Below are 12,669 nucleotides of genomic sequence, written 5' to 3' on the forward strand. Positions count from 1 at the left end.
TTGGAGAAAATATAGTATAGGATAGGGTCCCATCCTATACAATGTCTTTAAAAAAAATCTTTGAATTCAAATTAAGGAATCATATAACTTTTGCTCTATTTAATTGAAATATAATTGACGTACATGTGTAAGGTGTACAACACGTTGATTTGATACATTTACATATTTGCAATATGATTACAGCCTTGCTAACACTTGTAACCTTCTTTAATCATTTCTTTTTTGTGATGAAAACAATTAAGGTCTAAGCAACTTTGAAGTTTGTAATACAGTATTGTTAACTATAATCACTACTCTTTGCATTAGCTCTACAGAATTTCTCCATCTACTGTTTCCAAATTTGTATATTCAAATAGCATACCCCCAATTCCTCCACCACCCCCAGCGCCTGGTAACTATCATTCTATTCTCTGCTTTTATGAATTTGCCTTTTTTAGATTCCACATATGAGATATCATACAGTATTGTCTTTCTCTGACCTATCTCACTCAGCATAATGCCCTAAAGGTGCATCCATGTTGTCCCAAACAGCAGCATTTCCTTTTTTTTTTTTTTTTTTTTACAAATAGTTTATTGTCAAGTTGGTTTCCATAGAACACACAGTGCTCATCCCCACAAGTGCCCTCCTCCACGCCCATCTCCCCCCTCTGCTTCCCACACCTGTGAGTCCTCAGTTGTTCTCAGCATTCAAGAGTGTCTCATGGTTTGCCTCTCTCCCTTTCCCCCACCATGTCCTCCCTTCTTCTCCCCCATGGTCCTCCATTAAGTTCCTCCTAATCCTCCTATAGGTGCAAACATATGATATTTGTTCTTCTCTGACTTATTTCCTTCTTTCTTATGGCTGAATAATATTCCACTGTATATATACCACAAATTATTTGTTGACAGACACTTGAGTTGTTTCCATATCTTGGTTTCAAGAAACATGGGAATGCATATATCTCTTCACACTCCTCTATTTTCATTTCCTTTGGTTATATCTCCAGAAGTAAAATTGCTATATCATATAGTACTTCCATTTATAATTTTTTAGGAATCTCTATACTGTTTTCCACAGTGGCTGAACCAATTTACATTCTCACCAACAGTGTGCAAGGTACACAAGTTGTACCTCCACATCTTTACCAACACCTGTTATCTCTTGTCTTTGTGATAGCCATTCTAACATGTGTGAGGTGACATATCATTGTGGTTTTGATCTGCACTTTCCTGATGATTAGCAATGTTGAGCATCTTTTCATGTACACGTAGGCCATTTGGATGTCTTCTTTGGAAAAATGTCTGTTTAGTTCCTCTGCCCATTTTTGAAAATCATATTATTTGTTTGTTGTTGTTTTTGTTGAGTTGTATGAGTTCTTTATATATTTAGGGTATTGAGGCCCCTGTGTGGTTCAGTCAGTTAAGCGTCTGACTTTTGATTGGTGTACAAATATCCGAGTCTCTGCTTTCAATTCTTTTGTTTATATACCCAGAAGTGGAATTGATCAATCAAATGGTAATTCTGTTTAATTTTTTTGAGGAATTGCCATGCTACATTCTGGGTATTTTACCCAGTACCATTTTACATTCCAACGTGCACAAGAGTTCCAATTTTTCCACATACATACCCAAAACTGTAATAGCTATCTTCTGATTTGTGTCTCCATGTATACATTTTTAAAATCATTTAAAAAATTTTTAAATTGAAATTTTTATTTTCAATTTCTCTATATCATTATATTTAAAGTGATTTTTCTTGGCGCAACTGGGTGGCTCAGTCAGTTAAGCATCCGACTTCAGCTCAGGTCATGATTTCACAGTTTGTGGGTTCAAGCCCTGCGTTGGGCTCTGTGCTGACAGCTCAGAACCTGAAGCCTGCTTCAGATTCTATGTCTCCGTCTCTCCCTGTCCCTCCCCCACTCACGATGTGTCTCTGTGTTTCTCAAAAATGAAAAAATGTTAAAGAAAAAATTTTAGGGGCGCCTGGGTGGCTCAGTCGGTTAAGCGTCTGACTTCGGCTCAGGTCATGATCTCACAGTTTGTGGGTTCAAACCCTGCGTCAGGCTCTGTGCTGACTGCCAGCTCAAAGCCTGGAGCCTGTTTCAGACCCTCCCCTGCTCATGCTGTCTCTTTCTCTCTCATAAATAAATAAAACATTTAACAATTTTTTAAGAAAAATATTTAATAAAAATAAAGTGATTTTTCTTTTTCTCCAAGTTTTTATTTAAATTCCAGTTGGTTAGGGGCACCTGGGTGGCTCAGTTGGTTAAGCTTATGACTTCAGTTCAGGTAACAATCACATAGCTTGTAAGTTCGAGCCCCATGACAGGCTCTGTGCTGACAGCTTAGAGCCTGGAGCCTGCTTCCGATTCTGGGTCTCTCTCTCTCTCTCTGCCCCTCCCCTGCTTGCGCTTTCTCTCTCTCTCTCAAAAATCAATGAATATTTTTAAAACTTAAAAAAATAAATTAGAGATGGTTAACATACAGTGTAATATTAGTTTTAGGTGTAGAACTTAGTGATTCATCACATATATACAACACTCAGTGCTCATCACAAGTGCCTGCCTTAATACCCATCACTCATTTAATCCATCCCCTACCGACTACACTCCAGTAACCCTCAGTTTGTTCTCTATAGTCAGAAGTTTGTATTCTAGTTTTCCTCCATCTTTTCCCCTCTATGTTCATGTGTTTTGTTTCTTAAATTCCACATATGAGGGAATTCATATGGTATTTGGCTTTCTCTGATTGACTTATTTTGCTTAGCATAATATTCTCTAGCTCCATCCATGTCATTACAAATGGCAAGATTTCATTCTTTTTTCTAGCTGAGTAATATTCGTGTGTGTGTGTGTGTGTGTGTGTGTGTGTCCCACATCTTCCTTATCCATTCATCAATCCATGGATATTTGGGGTCTTTCCATAATTTGGTTATTATTGATAATGCTGAATGCTGCTATAAACATCAGGGTGCATGTATCCCTTTGAATCAGTATTTTTGTTTCCTTTGAGTAAATATCTAGTAGTGCAATTACTGGGTCAGAGGGTAGTTCAACTTTTAACTTTTTGAGGAAACTTCATACTGTTTTCCAAAGTGCCTGCACCAGTTTGCATTCCCAGCAACAGTGTAAGAGGGTTCCCCTTTCTTCACATCATCATCAACACCTATTGTTTCCTGTATTGTTAATTTTAGCCATTCTTACTGGTGTCAGATGATATCTCATTATAGTTTTGATTTGTGTTTCCCTGATGAGGAGTGATGTTGAGCATTTTTTCATGTGTCTGTTAGCCAATCTGTATGATTTCTTTGGAAAAATGCCTATTCATGTCTTCTTCCCCATCTGATCCAGCGTGTCATTCAAAGCCATTGTTTCCTGATTTTATGCTCAGATGATATGTCCATTGATGTAAGTGGTGTGTTAAAGGCCCCTACTATTATTGTATTATTATTAATCAGTACCTTTATGTTTATTATTGCTTTATTTATCTGGGTGCTTCCAAGTTGCGGGCATAAATACTTACAATTGTTAGATCTTGTTTGACTGTCTCTTTTATTATGATATAGCTAGCACCCTTCTTCATCTCTTATTACAGTCTTTGGCTTAAAATCTAGTTTGTCTGATAGAAGTGTTGGTACTCTAGCTTTCTAATGACAACCATTTTCATGATAAATATTTCCCCATTTCCTCACTTTCAATCTGCAAATGTCTTTAGGTCTAAAATGAGTCTCTTATGGGAAGCATATAGATGGCTCTTGTTTTTGTTTTATGTTTTTTATCTTCTAATACTCTATGTCTTTTGATTGGAGTGTTTAGTCCATTTACATTCAGAGTAATTATTGATAGATATGTATTTAGTGCCATTTTATTTCTTGTTTTGTCATTGTTTCTGGAGATTTTCTCTATTCCTTTCTAGTATTTGTCATTTTGGGTCTTCCCTTCCCACTCAAAGAGTCCCCTTTAGTATTTCTTGCAGGGCTGGTTTACTAAACTCCTTTAGTTTTTGTTTGGGAAATTTTTTTTTTATCTCTCCTTCTATTCTGAATGATAGCCTTGATGGATAAAGTATTCTTGGCAGTAGATTTTTCCCATTCAGCATGTTGAATATATCATGCCACTTCCTTCTGGCTTGCCAAGTTTCTGTGAAGAGATCTGTTACTAGTCTTGTGGGTCTTTGCTTATACGTTAGGGACTTCTTTTGTCTTGCTGCTTTTAGGATTTTTTCTTTATTACTATATTTTGCAAATTTAACTACCATATGTCTTGGTGTTGGCCTGTTTTTGTTGATTTTGATGGGAGTTCTCTATGCCTCCTGTATTAGTATGTCTGTTTCTTTCCTGAGATTAGGGAATTTTTTCAGCTATAATATCCTCAAATAAACCTGCTGTCCCCTTTCTCTTTTCTTCTTCTTCTGGGACTCCTGTGAGTGCTATTATGTTTGATGGAGTCATTGAGTTCTATGTCTACTCTCATGAGCCATCATTCTTCTTTCTCTCTTCTGTTCAGCTTCGTTATTTTCCATAATTCTATCTTCTATATCACTTACTTGTTCTTCAGCGTCTTCCATCCTAGTGGTCAGTATATTCAGCTGGTTTCAAATCTCAGTTATTGCATTTTTTCATTTCTGCCTGGGTTTTTAATGTTTATTTATTTATTTTGAGAGGGAGAGAGAAAGACCATGAGTGGGGGAGGGACAGAGAGAAAGGGAGAGAGAGAATCCCAAGTAGGCTCTGCGCTGTCAGTGTGGAGCTCAACACAGGGCCTGAACTCATGAACCATGAGATCATAACTTGAGCTAAAACCAAGAGTCAGATGCTTAATCTATTGAGCCACCCAGGCACTCCTCTGCCTAATTGTTTTTTAGCTCTTTTATCTCTGCAGGAAGGTGCCGGAGGCCGGCTCCAGCAGGTAAAGGGGTCCCTGAAGGAAGGACGGTGTCGGTGACTGAGTGAGAGAGCCCCGAGATTCTTTCTGATCACCAGGCAGGCATCTCTGTCCTGTCGGTTTTGGGGTCTTTATTTAAAGGTTCAACAATAACATGACATCAGAAGACAGAATTTTTACAGGGGCTAATTATTTGTAATAGCAGAAGGTGTACAGAAACAGGCTTTACAAAAGTATTCTTGCAGAACCTCCCCATATTCTTGACGTCAGTCCCCCAGATTAAGATACTAACAAACTTATCTTATTTTGCATGGGTAGGCCTTTAGACAATTTTTAACCACAAGAGGAAGAATATTAGGCTTGTTCCTAAGTTGCTTGAGCAAACCTTTTCCTTGATGCTGAATGTGCAAGCACCATGGGGGCCCTGAATGTGTCAGTCTTTGCATCTGGGTTTATGTTTTAGCTACTCTTATCTATCCTCATCCCAGCTGCCAGTGTAAGGGAGGGTGTTTGTGGAATGTAGGCCTTGAGGAAGGGACTGCTATGCATCACCAATTACCAAAGATATATGTAGTAACTTATGTTCTGCCCTTATCTGTACCTTTACTTTAAATTAGGCTGTCTCCGGGCCAGGCTCAATTGTAACTCTTGTGTTCTTAACTCCCTTTATTATGTAAGTCTTGGATCTGCAAGGCCCATAGGAAGAGCCTTTTGACAATCATCCGCAATGCTTTCATCTGAAGTCTCTTTTGTAAAGGCAGGAATATGCTTTTCCTTATGAGATATCTGTGTTCAGAATATTGGTCTGATATGGAATATTGTGCCGCCTGGTCAATACCAGCAGGCTCATTTCCAACATGAGCCAGTAGTAGCAGAAAGAGACACCAGTTTTCATTTCTCATGGCAGGAGCTGTGCAAACACTGCCATTATCTTGCTGTGACTGCCATCCAGAGAGGCCGGTGTGGCTCCCAGCAGCATTAAGGGTGTACCTGATGTTTTCCATGATCCTCTCAAGCCAAGCAAGTATCCTAATGCTTGTTTTAAAATCTGTGTCAGGCATATTACTTGTATCTGTTTTGATAGATCTCCGGCTATGACCTTTTCTTATTCTTTCTTTTGGTATGAATTCCTCCATCTTGGCATTTTGTCGAGGTCTCTGTCTTCTTCCTTGTGTTAGAAAATCCTGTTATGTTTCCTGCTCCTGAGAATAATGACTTTATGAAGAAGAGGTCATATAATTTCCAGGTCCTGCACTTCAGGAAGTCTCTGGTGTATACTGCCTGCACTGCTCTACTGTGTTTTGGCCACTCCCTCAGTTAGTCGTCTGCAGAGGTCTGCTTGCTTACAGTGGGGACTGTTTGGACCTTGGCCAGAGTGTGGTGAGTTTCAACTAGGTACGCTCTCATCTGCTTGTTAAATGATACCTGATGTTATTTCCACTAGAACTGAAATTTTGCAAAATCATATGGTCAGTAGACATGGTGTGTGCAGGGGCTTGTGCTGGTCTGAGAAGGGACCCACTGGGCTGGCCCTAAGGCACACTTGCTGTAGAAAAGCAGTACCAGCAGAGCGCAGAGGGGCAGGACTTCACTTAAGCAGGTTAGGCAGCCAGTGTTGGTGCTTTGCTGTTTACTGGTTTGTTTATGCAGGAGAGGAAAATGGCACCAGCCAGCTCCTTTGTGTCTGGAGAAGGATGTCTGTGCTTGCTGCTCGCAAGGAAGCCCTCCCTGAACAAATATTCTCCCCCTTTTGAATCCTATGCATTTTTCAGATCGCTGTTTTCACACTGTATCTGGGTTGCTTGCCTTGCCTGAGGCAGCGCAATACACTTTGGGCTCCATCCCAGCCAAGCCTGCTTTTTTTTTTTTTTAATTAAGTTTATTTACTTATATTAAGAGAGAGCAAGAGCTCAGTGGAGGGGCAGAGAGAGAGAGGGAGAGGGAGAATCCCAAGCAGGCTCCATGCTGTCAGCACAGAGCCCAACTCAGGGCTGGAACCCATGAACTGTGAGATCATGATCTGAGCCAAAATCAAGACTCAGATGCTTAACCAACTGAGCCAGCTAGGCGCCCCAGGCCTGTTAACTTTTATAACTCCAATCTTTAGGGACCTGGTGTGGCAGGGACCTGAACTGGTCTTCTAGGAGAGGTTCTCACCAGGCTGGGACTGATGCAGGTTTGACTCAGAAGGTCAGTCACGCCAGAGTGCAGGGCTATGGGATTTGGAGCAAAGCAGGCTAAACAGCCAGTGTCCATGTTAGCCATCCTCAGCAGCTGTCTCTGCACCTATGCTGAGGGGTGGGGGAGGGAAATGCCACCCACTGGCTCTTTGTCCCTGGAGAGGCAATGCCACCTCTCACAGATGCACTCCAAGGAGAGGGAACAGTATCTCCCATGAGCCTTAGGTGATCCTCAGATAGCCCTGGGGTTGCTCGTCTGCCTTTTCTCCAGGAGTAGGGCAGGCAGTGCCCTCAGGTCTCCATCCCAGCCTAGAATTCTAGCCACAGACCTCTAGAATTCCAGTCTTTGAGCCCTGCTGGTTGTAAAAACTCAGGAAAATCATCCCCTCCAATTTTCCAAGCCAATGACTTTGTTGGCTCTTCATGCATATCTTTGTGCGTTCCACTTTCACCTTCCTCTGCAGCCAGGGCTCCTTCCCCTCCACAGCACCCATGATCCAATCCCCACCCCCAACCACAACTCCACACTCCCTACCTTCTTTGATGTGGTCTCTTCTTTGCCCCTAGTTGTGCAGTTTGTTCTATCAGTCCTCAGATTGACCTCTTGGGTTTTCAGAATGATTTTTTTAAAGTTTATTAATTTTGAGAGAGAGAGAGAGAGAGAGAGAGAGAATCTCAAGCAGGCTCTGTGCTATCAGCACAGATCTCACAAACCATGAGATCATGACTTAAGCCTAACACTAAACTGACTGGGCCATCCAGGCACCCCAGGTTTTCAGAGTGATTTATAGTTATCACAGACCCCTCAAACATCTAGCTATGTTTGAGGGAGAAGCAAGCCTAGGTTCCTCTTGGTATGCTGCCATCTTTGCTCCCCTTAAAGCGATTTTTCTGAAAACAGCACAGGTGGGTCATAGTTTTATAAACAATATGACAAACTTTGCTTTTACTCAGTATATGCAGACTTTATTGATATGGTTTGGTTGGGTTATCATTTTATTATTTTCTGTTTGTCCTTTTCTGTTCTTATGCTCCACGTTTTCTGTCTTCTTTTGCATTGTTCACATATTTTTTGAGTATTCCATTTTTATTTATATATTATCTTTTTAGTTTGTTTTTTTTTAACATTTTTTTGTTCACTTGTTTTAGTGTTGGTCTGGGAAATAAATAATCACAAACTGTGTGTGTATGTGCATGTGTGTGTGTGTATGTGTGTGTGTAAACTTTTTGTGGACTACTTTGAGTAATTTATTTTATGACTTGATATAAAACATGGAAACCTTACAACTGTTCAGGTCTTTCGGTCATCTCTCTTTACAATGGCCATATATATTATATGTACCTACATTGAAAAATCATACCAGGGGACATCTGGGTGGCTCAGTCAGTTGAGCATCCAATTCTTGGTTTCAGCTTGGGTCATGACCCAGGATCATGGGATTGATCCCCACACTGGGCTCCAAACTGAGCATGGAGCCTGCTTGGGATCCTCTCTCTCTGCCTCTGTCCATCTCCCCCACTCATGCTCTCTCTCTAAAATAAATTTTCTTTTTAATTATTTTAAAAAATTGTACCAGATACTGTGATTTTTTAATTCAACCATCAGGCATATTTTAAAGAACTTAAATGGAGAAATATCATATTTACTTAAATATTTACCATTTCTGTTGCTTAGCTCTCCTTCCTGAGATTTTTCATTTGGTATAATTTCTTATCTGCATTTCTTTTAAGGTATATCTGCTGGTGATGAATTCTTAGTTTTCCTTCATCATTTTGTCTTCACATTTGAATTTTTTCCCCTGAATATAGAATTCTGGATTGACAATTCATTTCTTTCAGCACATTTAAAATGTTGTTCTACTGTCTTCTCACATACATAGTTTCTAATTGGAAATATGCAATGATGCGAAACATTGTTCTCTTATTTATAATGTGCAATTCTTTCTACGTGCTTTTAAGCATTTTTTAAAATGTTTTTCATTTATTTCTGAGATAGAAAGAGAGACAGTGTGAGCAGGGGAGGGTCAGAGACAGAGGAGACACAGAATCTAAACCAGTCTCCAGGCTCTGAGCTGTCAGCACAGCCTCCGATGCGCAGCTCGAACCCACAAACCGTGAGATCATGACCTGAGCCGAAGTTGGACGTTTAACCAACTGAGCCATCCAGGTGCCCCAGCTTTTAAGCATTCTAAAATCTTATAGTTTAACTATGATAGGTCTGGTAATTTTCTTTGATTTTAACAGGCTTGGGTTTTATTGAACTTACTGAATCTGAAAATCTGGGGAAGTTTTCTTTCTCCAAAATTTATCTTATACCTCTTTCTTCTTTCCTTTGGGAATTCCAACAACACAAACATTAGGTGTTTCTTTTTTATATTGGTCCAAAAAGGTCACTGTGGCTCAGTTGGGTTTTTTTTCCTAGTTTGTTTTTTTTTTTTTTTTTTTTTTTACGACTTGAGATTGGATACTTTCTACTGATCACTTTTAAAGTTTATTGAGCTGCCTCTGTCATGTCTATCTGCCATTATGCTCCTTGGTTGAATTTTTAAATTTGTTATTGTATTTTAAAGTTCTAAAATTTCAATTTGGTTGTTTTTATAATTTCTATTTCTCTCCTGAGAACTTTTATATTTCCGTTCAAACATCTGGAACATTTAAGGGTTGGCATCTCTAGTCTTTTCCCTTGAAGTTGATCAGATATTCCTGGGTTTTGTTTATCAAGTAATTTTGGACATTTTTAATGTAACATTAAGAGACTGTGGTTCCTATTAAAATCTCTGGAGTATACTGATTTTTTCCTTTGTTTTAGCAGGCAATCAATTGGATTAGGTTCAAATCACAAATTCTGCTACACTTTCTGTATGTGTTGATTCCAAAGCCTTGAATATACTGTTTGGGTCTGTCATTCACTGAACCACTTAGGAATTACTTGAGTTCTAAGCAACTCAAGAGTTTCTATACTTCTTTGGGTATACTCTGTGAATGTGCAGCTTACGGGTGACTCTCAAAATTTTATCAGTTCATCCACAGAACTAAAGTATCTCCTTCTTTTAGCAATGTCTTCTAAATCTCTTCTTGGACTCTGGATCCTAAGGGCCTTCTTTCAAATTTCTTTGACCTAAAAGACTAGATTCTTAGACTTTTAGCCTCACACCCTATCACATATTTCTGTACTACCAGAACACCAATGGGTTACATTGGTGAAAGAAAGTGAAATATATAATGACCATTCCTCTCCACACTCTACATAACAAAAGCTCTTTTCTCAGTTCCTATGTCTACAGAAATGGGTTTTAACTCAGGATTTCAAATGCACTGAGTTAGTACAGTTCCACCACTGGTATTGGCCTTTTGCACCAGGAAAGGTGGGAGGGGAGAAAAAAGGGGATTTTAAACACACACACACACACACACACACACACACACACACACACACACACATACACACACACACACTCTCTCTCTCTCTCTCTCTCAGGGACACAGGAACCCTCTTTTCTAGTGCTCTGGTCAAAAGATAAGTTTCTCTCCTAATTTTTACCTCTCTGTTCCCAAGGCATTTCCCAGTTTGCCAACCATTAGTTTAAGCTAGGAGATAAAAGAAAGAAGGAAATAATAATAATAATAATAATGATGATGATGATTCATCATGCCACACTAATTGGTCTTGAAGTTTTGACTTCCCTCCTTAATCTGCCACTATTATTTGCTTTTCAAAGTCCTCAGGTAGTTGCTCTGTATTTTTTTGAGTTTTTTGTTGTAATCCATGGGGAACATAGACCGTAGTGGACTTAGTCCATCGTAGCTGCACCTGTAATGTTCCATTTACTTTTATGCTTTATATTGAACTTATTACATGTTATATTTACATATGCTTTAAATTACACAACAAAATGCTATAGTTTTAACAGCCACATGTTTTAAAGACACTGGGAAAGAAAAAGATAGGCCATATATTTACTATTTTGTGCACACTTCTTTTCTTCCTAAAAATCTTTTCATTTGATATCTTTCCCTTCAGCCTGCAGACACTCCTTTAGGATTCTTTGTAGTTAAGGTCTTCTGATGATAAATTCTCTTAACTTTTCTTTTTAATCTAAAAGTATCTTCATTTCGGGGCGCCTGGGTGGCTTAGTCGGTTAAGCGTCCGACTTTTGCTTAGGTCATGATCTCGCGGTTCATGGGTTCAAGCCCCGCGTCGGGCTCTGTGCTGACTGCCAGCTCAGAGCCTGGAGCCCGTTTCAGAGTCTGTGACTCCCTCTCTCTCTCACCCTCCCCTGCTCATGCTGTGTGTGTGTGTCTCTCTCTCCTAGAAATAAAATAAAAAAAAAAATTAAAATAAAATAAAATAAAATAAAAGTATCTTCATTTTGCTCTCATTCTTGAAGGATTTTTTTTTACTGGATGAATATTTTGTGGTTATTCTTTCTTATTTCCTTTCTTTCAGCCCTTTAATTATGTTATTCAATGGTCTTCTTGGTCTTTCAAGTCCTTAATGACAAGTCAGCAATCATTTCTGTCATTTATACATCTTCTTTCACAAATCTCTCTTTATAGTTGCTTTAAGACAGTTTTATGTTATGCCTCCCTGTAGTTTTCTTTGTTATTTATCCTTCTTAGAGCTCACTGAACTTCTTGAATCTATAAATTTATATTTTTCACTTAATTTTTATTCAAACGATTCCTGTATCCTGGAGGATGGCACTCCATCCTTACAAAGTATGTCCTCCAACCTGGCATTTTAGCTGTGTCTTCAAAGGGCCTTTTGGTGCTTTATCAGGTTGGCAGCATTTTGTTGGTAATAATATACAGTACAGTGTAACCTATGGTCGTGAGCCAACTCCTGCACCTCCTTTAGAGTAAAATAGGTTCCTGGTTGGATGGAATGTTATTGGGATCCATGACAATGGTCAAAAGCTTTGAAAGCCTTCATATGCTAGTGCTCTCTGAAGCCCTGTGGATGAGAAAGGTAAATCCATAATCAGCACATGTGTTAATTCCTGTTCAGTGTGGAAGCAGTTCTGCCTTGCCATCATACATGGTCAACCGGACTCCTTGAGGGACTGTGTCATATCTGGGATTCTGAATTTGTCTCTGTTGCTAGTAAGTTGAATATTTGGTGGCATTAATAGTTACATCATTTTTGGTAAATGAAAGCCCATGTTGTTTGGCCCACAGGTAGCTTCTATCCCTACCAACATTATGCCACAATTAGGAAAATAATGACAAAGACTAAATGATATTAACTGACCACATCATTTTGTCCACGTGATTTAGTGTCATTGACAATGCATGCTCTCTGGTGGGTACTAACATGACATACAAAGCTGTTTACATATACTTCATGCCTACTACCACATCTCTCCACATCCCTCTTTCCCAGACCTCCCATTCCTGGGTCTTCCAGTACTGTTCTTCTCAGATATCTTACCAATTGACAATCCATGCACCACAGAACATGAGTTTATATACATTCTAATTTTAGGTCACTTATCCTTTTACATAAAGTGGATCACCAGATAGACCCATTAATTTATTACTCCACTGGGAGAATTTTCCCTTGTCACTATCCTTCAGGGCCACTCCTGAATGGGGTGATAGTATACTGCCCATCTATTTCTGGCTTG

The sequence above is a fragment of the Hyaena hyaena genome, unplaced genomic scaffold, assembly GCF_003009895.1.
Source record: "Hyaena hyaena isolate Hyena2069 unplaced genomic scaffold, ASM300989v1 scaffold_9, whole genome shotgun sequence".
Taxonomy (NCBI): domain Eukaryota; kingdom Metazoa; phylum Chordata; class Mammalia; order Carnivora; family Hyaenidae; genus Hyaena; species Hyaena hyaena.